The sequence below is a fragment of the Tachypleus tridentatus genome, chromosome 7 (genome assembly GCF_004210375.1).
Source record: "Tachypleus tridentatus isolate NWPU-2018 chromosome 7, ASM421037v1, whole genome shotgun sequence".
Classification (NCBI taxonomy): Eukaryota; Metazoa; Arthropoda; class Merostomata; order Xiphosura; family Limulidae; genus Tachypleus; species Tachypleus tridentatus.
In genome coordinates this window covers 82,491,992-82,503,674 of record NC_134831.1, presented here as the reverse complement: position 1 = coordinate 82,503,674, position 11,683 = coordinate 82,491,992, and the positions used below count along the sequence as shown (strand labels likewise).

Sequence of the window (11,683 nt, the reverse complement as noted above, 5' to 3'; positions counted from 1 at the left end):
CTGCGAATCCTTCTGATAAGGCATTAAAATGTACATTTTTTTTTAGAAGACTTTAACTAATTTTACTTTACATTTGTCGTCTCGTAAAATAAAAATTTTCTTGTGGTTGAAAATAAGATTTTCTGGTCTAACGTAAACGAAAGTCTAAAAGGAAAAAAACTTGAAACAGTGAAGAACTACCATATAAACGAATGATAGAAATATGGTTTAGCATTCTTTCAAGTACAAAGGTATTGCTGATAGTCTATCATATGTAAATATGACCGATATTCGAGGTCCTGAATTCCTTGTCACAGCTGATAAACTATTGTCGTTCACAAGACCGTTTTCTTCAACCACTGAGAACAATTTATAAGTAAAGTTGGCCGTTTTTTTAAACGCTTGTCTGGTTCAAATCAAAACTGTGATTCTTTCATTTGGGATTCCGCACATTATTCTTACGATTAAGTAAGCTGCAAGTAAACAATAATTATATCACAAACAAGTCCAAGATACGATCTCTCAACTTACTGTTGTCCTGTGACTCACGGCATTATCATTGTTGGCCCGGCGTGTCCATGTGAGTTCGACTTGTAATCCAAGAGTGGCGGGTTCGAATCCACGTTGCACCAAACATGATCACCTTTTCAGCCGTTGGGACGTTAAAATGTTACGGTCAATTCCATTATTCGTTGGTAAAAGAGTAGCCCAAGAGTTAGTGGTGGGTGGTGATGACCAGCTGCCTTCCCTCTAGTCTTACACTGCTAAATTAGGGAATGTTAGCCCAGATAGCCCTCGAGTAGCTTTACGCGAAATTCAAAAACAAACAAGCAATTATCACTGTTGATTACACGAAATAATCCAACTATTTGTTAACTAAGATGCCAGAAGGTAGAAAATATTTAAAGAGTCTAAATGTTGTTTTTTTTATTCTTATTTATAGATGACGAACTTTTATATGTCATACATGACTTTTGTTGTGCTAATTAAACATATCAACTGTAAACGGGTCTTAAGTATATTCTATTCTGATAAAAAAAAAAAAAACGTTGTTTGCGCCAGTGGTACCTGTTATTGGTGTTTGTATTTTGTTTGAGTCAGTGGTATCTGTTATTGGTGTTTGTATTTTGTTTGAGTCAGTGATATCTGTTTTTGGTATTTGTATTTTCTTTGAATCAGTGGTATCTGTTATTGGTGTTTGTATTTTGTTTGAATAAGTGATATCTGTTTTTGGTATTTGTATTTTGTTTGAGTTTGTGGTATCTGTTATTAGTGTTCGTATTTTGTTTAAGTCAGTAGTACATGGTATTAGTGTTTCTATTTTACTTACGTTAGTGGTACTTATTATTGGTATCTCTATCTTATTTGCGTCAGTGGTACCTGTTATTGTTACTTGTATTTATTTTAACTAATATTAAACCCATCTTTTCTGTTGGCCATCATCCGTTCTAACTATCGACAGGCCAAACAGATTTGGCCTTTTTTTTTCAGTTATAAGTGGTCAAGATATTGTTATGTGCAGATCGTATACAGCTATATTTCATGTTTGATGAATAATGTTATATATATGTCCACATTAAACAAAGCGCCCATCTTTAAGAGTTACATGCTGTTTATTCATTTCTTTAGGGAGCTTTATTTTCTACTGTATAACAACCTTGTTTTAAACACTTTCTGGATTATTACCAACTTTCGTTTCCCTGTTGGTCATTTTGATCATTTCTTTCTAGCAACTTGGAGGACCTCAAATGTCTTCACATTGTGATAGTCACATTGTAGCAATTTAAAACTCTTATTAAAGTTAGGCCTTACTTTCTTTCTTTCATCTACAAGGTAACATTTCTGTTCGGACAGTACATGGGTCATTTCTATCAGCCCTATTACTTCTTACATATTGCCATAGCAATACAAGAATCTTGTAAAAAAATTCCCCTGGGTTAATTATAGAAATTTTTGTAACAGCATTTGACCTTTCTTCATCTTCATAACAGTCATTGTAATACTTGTCATGGTCTTTAAAAAAGAAAAAAAAAGGTTCTATCCCTAAGACTTCGTAATTCTTTTTTCCTTTTCATGGTAAACACTAGGTTATTATTTTTGAATTTCGCGCAAAGCTACACGAAAGCCATCTGTGCTAGCCGCCCTTAATTTAACAGTGTAAGACTAGAGGGAAGGCAACTATTCATCACCATCAACCGCCAACTCTTGGGCTACTCTTTTACCAACGAATAATGTGATTGATCGAAAACATTATAACGCCCCCACGGCTGAGAGGGCGAACATGTTTGGTGTGAAAGGGATTCGAACCATCTGGCCATGAGAGCCTAACACTAGTATTTAAGCATATTTACTCTCGTTGATAGGGTCCTTCATTCACGTTTTGTTCCCGTAAAATAATATACTGCTCTTTGAGTCGTTGTGATTTTTGGGGTTTTGCAAACGTTAAACCCTCTTTTATACTATTTAATAATTCCTCTTACGTTCTCTTGGTCTTACATTCTTTCCTGCTTGGTAAATATTTGTATTCGATTTCCGATAATTTAATTTTTTTTCTTCTTTTCGTATACTTTAGTAATTTTACCTTTAATTTACAGTTCACGTTGTGGTAATCTCTATGACTTAATATTTTTGCCTTATGTTTGGAAACAGCCTTATTTTCAAAGTTTCGGAGTCTTTTAAACGTGTCTCCTGCTGATACAGCAGTAAGTCTTCGGATTTACAACGCTAAAATCAGGGGATTCGATTCCCCTCGGTGAACTCAGCAGATAGCCCGATGTGGCTTTGCTATAAAGAAATACACATACACGCATTTTATAAATGTTTGTCGTATCGACTGTTTAGTAAAAATGTTTCAGACAAATCCTTGGTAGTGAAGATCATGACATGATGGTAGTTTATACCTGACAATATTCAGGCCCAAAAGATTCTGTTTTGGGTTTTTATTCATCCGTGTTCTTTTTTTTTTTCGCTTTACGAACGTAATACACTTTCTCTCGTTTTACCACATCGTCTTGCTCAAGATATGTACAAATTCTCTAGCGAATACTGATGGGACGAGGGTAAATCTACGAATTTTTAATACTAAAGTCCAGGGAGAACACAGAAGATAGCCTAACGTATCTTTTCTCTAAAACAAACGAGCGTTTCCTCAAATGTTTATAATTTAAAAAAAAAAAACATATTTCACCATTTTCCCAGAATTTTATAAAAATGTGAAACCAAAAAAGTCGTATATGAAACAACTTTTATTTCTTAGTAAATGACATAAGAAACAATGTGTCTAAAACCTGAATACAGCAAATATTTTTGTTTTTGTTAATTTTTGGTTGGAGACTTCGGAGTTTTAAAACTATACGTTTGTTACATGATTGACATGTGTATTATAAAAATGTTTTCGTTGTTTAAAAAATAATCGACCTTCCACTGTTTGTTCGTATATTCTGTTACTAGTCACTTGAAAATATTACACGTAGATAGATAGATAGCACTGTATAATAAGTTGACTGAACTTGAATCATCCACAACTGATATATAAAGTTTACCTTTGGGCTATTAGTTCACGCCTGTCTATAAAACAAAGACACTAGAGAGTTGTTAGAACCCATACCACTGTCTTTGTGATTGTATCATCACTTCAATAGAAGTTGTTATTTATTATCTATCGAGAATGCTTTAGAATAAAGAGGAAAGGTCCACATCTTCTAAGTCACGGCACCAGGTGGGGTAGAACGGGGCGAACTACGACAGCTATAAGAATGAATACTATTAACGTGCTAATGCGCACATGCGTTCTGAGTTGGTAGAACAGGTTTGGCGGCAAGAGACAAAGCACACAAACCACCTTGCTGTCATTAATAGTGTGGCTTTAGCTTCGTCGGGTATCCCAGTCATTGAGAACGGCAGCCTGCGGGATCCGCCACAACACGGCCCGGTTCGACCGCTTTCGAGCACGTGATCACCGAGACTCGTTCACCCATCATCATCGCATTCCTGTGTGCCGGGAAGGTAGGGAAGATCATCCAGGTTAAAAGTTTTATCAGGTCAGTCAGTCAGCACAGGGGGAGGCACGAGTAACCCTGGCCTACTGGCACTAGTACCTACAGTTTGAAGCCCGAGGCGCTGCCACTAACCCGTCTGGCCGCCGACCTCTTATTGCATGTAGCCTGCATTGATGGCCAGTTAGACTTACTGACACACTAGCTCGCTATCGAGCATTTCTGGTCCAAACTTAACTTATGTCGGACGCTACCTTTGAACAAGAAGACAGTAGCACCAAGACTTAAGAGAACAGTAAGAGAGAGAGAAAAAGAGTTAACTTCGATAATCTGAAATACGAGGAACTGAAGCACCGTATCCATCTTTTGTAACAAATAAGTCGTTAATTTCTAAAATATTTCAAAATAAGAAGACAAAACACCTAACTCTGAAAATTTATGACCAACGCACGCGCAATGCTGCACGTGCCACCGCCACTGATGGACAAGGTATCCAGTCACACTGCATGGGCCTACAATAAACAAGGAGGATGGTCTGTCAGAGAGAAGAAGCCGCATTAGACCAGAAAGATCGAATCGTCGTAATGTCCAAAAACTTACATGGCGAAACTCAGACTGGGTAAAAGGGTTTCCAAAGGACATGGACAGTCGGGTAGCCAGTATGACGATAGCCGATGTCAGTCCGGGAGTTGCCATACAAAGGGTCATCTTTCTCTACGATAATTTCCAATATCGCGAGGCTGCTAATTTCATCAATCGCTTAAACTATTCCACCTTTAAAGCCATCTTAGCAGAACTTCCAATCGATGTTTTTGTGGACACAGTACCTCACAGTTTACCAGTTCTAGAAGCTCTGTACGCAAAGGTGTTTTTGTCTGATGGCTTGAACTTTACTGTAAAGCTTCTTCGGCCACAAGGAGTTGTCATGCAGATGGTGAAACTTTTTGCTCAGCACGAGGACACCCAGAACCCCAGCAGTGTTCCTGCGGAATTAGACTCAGCTCATCCTTACGTATCTTCCTGTAAGAAACTTCTGAAGGTAGGTCGCTTTCTCTTCCAGCCTCTTTAAAAAAAAACAAACTAAATAATAGATAATTCAACGCCAGTTTTTAGGGTAAGAGTTTTCGAGAAAGGAATTTTTAGGTTTCGTAAAAAATACACCTCATATCGTAAAAAGATAACCGGAAAGTGGGCAGTAACTGAAAAGGTCTATAAATAGTGTTTAGTTTGTTAATTAGCAGTTCTTGCTTCAAGAAACCGTACACGGTTATTTAGTACGAAGAGTTTCATATTGCGTAGTATTAATTAATTAAAATCGTATTCAGACCACTTCAGATAAGCTTTACAATTTCGAAATATAATGGGAAAAAAATATTCAGTTCCAAGAAATTTAGACCGGTATTAATTAATTAAGATTATATTCAGATTGTCTTAAGTTCCCCTACATTTAGTTTTATAATTTCGGTTTATAATAATGGAAAAAAATGCTCAGTTGCAAGAAATTTAGACCGGTTTTAATTAATTGAGATTATATTCAGATTGTCTCAAATCAAGTTCCCCTACATTTAGTTTTATAATTTCAGATTATAATAAGAGAAAAAATGTTTAGTTGAAAAAACTTCAAACTGTGTGATTTTAATTAATTAAGATTATATTCAGCTCTGTCTGTTTTATGCTTTGCGATCGTAGTACTCTTTCTTTCGTTTTATGACAAATCGTCCAGCGAATACCAGAGGGACGACGGTAAATTTACATATTTGCAACGCTAAAATCCAGGGCAGATACAGCAGATAGCCTAATGTGGCTTTGCTCTGAAACAAACAAGCATTTCTTCAAATACACACACTTTTTTTTAAATATTATTCTACGAGTTTTAAAAATCTTTAGAAAATGCGAAACGAAAAAGTCGTTTTTAAAACATCTTTCTGTTTCATGTCAAGCTTATCTGCATTTAGCTTTAAAATTTCGAAGTTGTTTGTTTGTTTGTAGTGGAATTTCGCACAAAGCTACATGAGGGCTATCTGCGCTAGCTGTGTTTAATTTAGCAGTGTAAGACTAGACGAAAGGCAGCTAGTCATTACCACCCATCGCCAACACTTGGGCTACTCTTTTACCAACGAATAGTGGGATTGACCGTCACATTATAACAGCCTCACGGCTGAAAAAAGACGAACATATTTTGGTGTGACGGAGATTCGAACCTACGACTCTTAGATTGCAAGTCGAGCACGCACTCTAACCATCTGGCCATGCCGAGCCCAAATGACAGTCTTTCGTTCTGTTTGGAGGATCGAATAACTCATCAGCAAAAACTGATAAATGTTCAGATTTTGTTTTACTCGAAAACTTGTTTTTGAAATGTGTAATAAAATAATTTCATGTCTTTTCTTATAACAAAGCCACATCGGACTATCTGCTGAGCTCAGCGAGGGGGATCGAACCCTTTACTTTAGCGTTATAAATCCGGAGACATACCGCTGTACTAGGGAGGGGCGAATAATTTCATCACTTTACATAGATAACACTGTGACTTATTCCCCATAATTATGACTGCCATATGTTTTGTAAAGTGTCTCGTCTATAAGATGTGAAACTTAATACATTATGTAAAACTTCTCGTCTGTAAGGTGTGAAAGTTGGTATATTATGTAAAACTTCTCGTCTTTAAGGTGTGAAACTTAATATATCATGTAAAACTTCTCGTCTGTAAGGTGTGAAACTTGATGATAGCAAAAGGTCGCTCAAGTAAATTAGATCCTCATGATGACTTGTAAGAAGTTTTATTACGGATCTTTATATATAATTCATATCAATAAATAAAATAACTCTATATCAGTATATAACGTGTATATATATATATATATATATACATACATGTGCCATTATTATACCGTGTAATGATATCCAGATTAAAATATGCAAAAAAGTAAATATAACCTTCGTAAACTGATACCGATGAAACGGAATTCCAGTAATTCGTATTTAAACCCAATAGGCTAATCTTGTCCAATAAAATAGAAGCTAAGAGTACATCGTCTTTTTTTACACATGTTATTCGGTATAAACTCAGAATTTTGTTCTGATCTGACAACTAAAAAATTTCCACATCTAAGTGCGCATACGTGCGCACTTCATTTCATCAGATGCAAACAAAAGGTGGGTGTGAGTATACTTTAGTAGACATTGTGTACAACAGCATATTAACGTTTTAAAAAAAGTCTATTATAAGGATGCCCGGTATGGCCAGGTGGTTAAGGCACTCGAATCCTACTCTGAGGGTCGTGGGTTCTAATTCCCGTCATACCAAACATGCTCGCATTTTCAGCCGTGAGGGCGTTAAAATGTGTCGGTAAATCCCACTTTTCGTTGGTAAAATTCGTTGAATTTCGCGCAAAGCTATACCAGAGCTATCTGCGCTAGCCGTCTCTAATTTAGCAGTGTAAGACAACAAGGAAGGCAGCTAGTTCATCACCACCCACCGCCAACTCTTGGGATTGACCATCACATTATAACGCCCTTACGACTGAAAGGGCGAACATGTTTGATGTGACGGGGAGTCAAACCCGCGATCCTCAGAGAATGCCGAGTGCCTTAACCACCTGCAAACTCAACTTGAAAAGCTTTTAATTGAGCGAAACTTGTCGTAGGCATTGGTTATGGCAAATATAGTGTGATTAAAATACAATTATTTTAATTTTTTTCAATTCTTGAAACTCTCTAAAAAGACTTCATCAAGAATGCAGTGTTACGAATATATTAAGTCTAATGTAATATTATAAGTACAGTTGATGTAAAACAGTAAGTTCAACACAGCATGTAAAGCAGAACTATTTTATGTTCAAATCAGTAAGTAGATTAATACGCCTATCAGTCATTTTCTTTATTTATAATCTCATTTATCTTGTAAATAAGAACTTTTTGTGCAAAATTGACGGTACTCTGATTTCTTTTTTTTTATATACGCCCAGGTTATTGTGCTATCAGAACCTCATACAAAAAAACAGTTGCATGGCCGCAAGAGGGCACTGGACAAGGCTATTGCTGGCCTAGGGCAACACGGCATGGTAGGTACCTCAGATGATACGCTGATGAACCTTCATGATGCCCTGAAAATGGAGTTTGAACGCGTTATTCACCAATATAAGATTGCAGTGCAGAAGTTGGACGAGTTAAGCCTAGCCCCCAAACAGCCCATAGCAGGGTCTCTCTCACATTGCCCAGCCCCAGGCAAAGCCAGTCACCAACGACAGCTTAGTCTTAGGCAAGACGAAATCCAAGAACGACTGATCAAAACAAATCCCTTCTGAATGTCATCGAGCCCACTCTCACGAACCACTCCTTGGAAATGCTGTTGAACGTACTACAGAAACGTATCGAGTTCGACAAAGACGTTCTTTTCCAGTTCACCCAACTACGTAAAGAAATTAAAGATGTCAATCTCAGCTCCATTGTTGCTCCAGTGTTGATGAGGTTCTCCCACGGTTTACAAAGAAGTCTTGGATTTAATGAAAGAAGTGGCGGAAGATGATGATGATGACAGTAGCGACATCTCTGGCTACCACACAGTGACTCGGACTCAGCCATTGTGATGATGAGTGGAAACTCACCCTATGCTATGCTGGGAACAGGCAGTACAACATCCTGTACCACTCAAGTAAGACTTTCCCATTGTTAGTACATTACCATTTTCTACTGTGTAAAAATGTAATTAGAGATTACATTATTTTCTTATAATTAATTAACTACGTCTGGAAGTTCATTACCCAAATCTAAATTTTCAAGGTTGATATAGAAAAAGTTTTATTTTACGAGGAGACAAATCTAACAAAATCCATTCATGGGATACACATGTTATATAGTTGTAGGAAAAAAAAAATTATATCACACAGGAAAACACTCGATGTAAGTAACATGACGCTAATGACGGACAAGCAGGTAAAGTGAAATCTGTATTTGGAACATATCAAGCAAAAGCTTGCAACTAACTGGGACTTTAAATGAAAGGTGCAATAATTACGACTGTAAATGATAGGTGTACCTTTAATTAAAACAAATATTAGGTACAAGGACAATGGAAGTGTGGAACTATCAACCTAGAGGCCAGTTTGACAAACTGTGAATCTTATGATCTATGGTATGTGTACCGTTAGAGCAAAGATGCGTTCCACACTCTCTCTGAAGCCGTAGGTACTACGTGGTAACGGTCATATTGAGTCTACAGTCAAATACTAAGAGTAAGTAGGGGCGCTATTGACTGTCTCTCTCTTTCTCTCTTTCACAGTATATGTAGGTCAAAACGAGAGAGGAGAGCTAACCAGGCAGGACTTTTGTATAAGGAACAGCTTAACCACAAAGGTTTTTCTTTTGTAACTTTATGCGAAATATCAAAAAGTAAACAATAACGTTACTCTTGCAATGGTCCATCATTTCTTGTTTTTAATCAAATAAGTTATTGTCGTAGAGCAAAGTAGCACAAAAGGGCACTATTTGCGTTGTTGTCCGCCGCGGAGATAAAACCTTTGAATGCTCTCATTATGAACCCTCAAGAACACACATGAGATACCGCAGATGTCACATCTTACTTTTTTTGAAACAAGTTTTTCTTATTGTTATAGATGGAACCTTCATCGTTTTGGGGTGAAAACATCTATTTGTTTCGTTAACAATATTTATGACATTCGTTTGTATCAGGATAACATAAACATATTTGTGTTATTTAAAATTCACAATTGTTACTAATAAGAACCTAGGCAGGACTGTGGTGCTCTTGCTGTTTTAGCCACTTCCAGATCAAACGTACATCACAATCTGTTTAAGTTTAAGATAACAGCATTTTAATAATAAGTCAAAACTCTTATGTATAAAAATGAAACAGAAAAACACAACTGCTCCGTGCTAGTTGTTTGAAGAGCCATGATTTTGAACAGTAAATGAAACATTTCGGAATTATCGCTTGTAATCAGTTGAACACTACTGTTAATCGCATGTACGCTTTGATTTCGTAAAGTTTTTTATTTTTTAAAAACTCTACAGTTACAAATAACTAAATGTCAAACATACAAAACAGTTACAGTGCTCTATAATGATATAATTTTTGTTTATATTATTCTCAATAATAGAAACTATTCAAAACTCTGAAGTTATTGTAACATAACTAAATGTCAAACATATGAAATAGTTGCAGTGCTCAATAACGATCTAGTTTTCAGTTGTTGTTTTTTTCTCAACAATAGAAACTATTCAAAACTCTGAAGTTATGTATAACTAAATGTCAAAACATATGAAATAGTTGCAGGTGCTCAATAATGATATAGTTTTCAGTTGTTGTTTTTTTTCTCAACAATAGAAACTGATTCAAAACTCTCAATGAAGTTATGTATAACTAAATGTCAAAACATATGAAATAGTTGCAGTGCTCAATAACGATCTAGTTTTCAGGTTGTTTGTTTTCTCAACAGCCAGAAACTATTCAAAACTCTGAAGTTATGTATAACTAAAATGTCAAACATATAAGAAATAGTTGCTGAGTGCTCAATAACGATCTAGTTTTTAGTTGTTGTTTTTCTCAACAATAGAAACTATTCAAAACTCTGAAGTTATGTATAACTAAATGTCAAACATATGAAATAGTTGCAGTGCTCAATAACGATCTAGTTTTTGGTTGTTGTTTTTCTCAACAATAGAAACTATTCAAAACTCTGAAGTTATGAATAACTAAATGTCAAACATATGAAATAGTTGCTTTAAATCAACGAATCTAGTTTTCTCAACAATGAAACTGTTCTCAACAATAGAATTACTATTCAAAACTCTGAAGTTATGTATAACTAAATGTCAAACATATATATAGAAATAGTTGCAGTGCTCAATAACGATCTAGTTTTTTAGTTGTTGTTTTCTCAACAATAGAAACTATTCAAAACTCTGAAGTTATGTATAACTAAATGTCAAACATATGAAAGAAATAGTTGCAGTGCTCAATAACGATCTAGTTTTTAGTTGTTGTTTTCTCAACAATAGAAACTATTCAAAACTCTGAAGTTATGTATAACTAAATGTCAAACATATGAAATAGTTGCAGTGCTCAATAACGATCTAGTTTTTTAGTTGTTGTTTTCTCAACAATAGAAACTATTCAAAACTCTAAGTTATAACTAAATGTCAAACATATGAAATAGTTGCAGTGCTCAATAACGATCTAGTTTTCAGTTGTTGTTTTTCTCAACAATAGAAACTATTCAAAACTCTGAAGTTATGTATAACTAAATGTCAAACATATGAAATAGTTGCAGTGCTCAATAATGATATAGTTTTTTAGTTGTTGTTTTTCTCAACAATAGAGAAACTATTCAAAACTCTGAAGTTATGTATAACTAAATGTCAAACCATATGAAATAGTTGCAGTGCTCAATAACGATCTAGTTTTCAGTTGTTGTTTTTCTCAACAATAGAAACTATTCAAAACTCTGAAGTTATGTATAACTAAATGTCAAACATATGAAATAGTTGCAGTGCTCAATAACGATCTAGTTTTCAGTTGTTGTTTTTCTCAACAATAGAAACTATTCAAAACTCTGAAGTTATGTATAACTAAATGTCAAACATAAACAGTATGAATAGATCTAGTTTTGCAGTTGCTCAATAAACGATTCTCTGATTATTTAGGTTTGGAATTTGTTTTGTCTCAACAATAGAAACTATTCAAAACC

The 11,683-nt window shown here is 35.4% G+C and overlaps 1 pseudogene; it reads left to right on the top strand.

Annotated features, from left to right (window-relative positions):
- The first annotated feature begins 4,282 nt into the window (after nucleotides 1-4,282).
- LOC143257706 (uncharacterized) overlaps nucleotides 4,283-11,683 on the top strand; it is a 28,741-nt pseudogene continuing 21,340 nt past the window's right edge.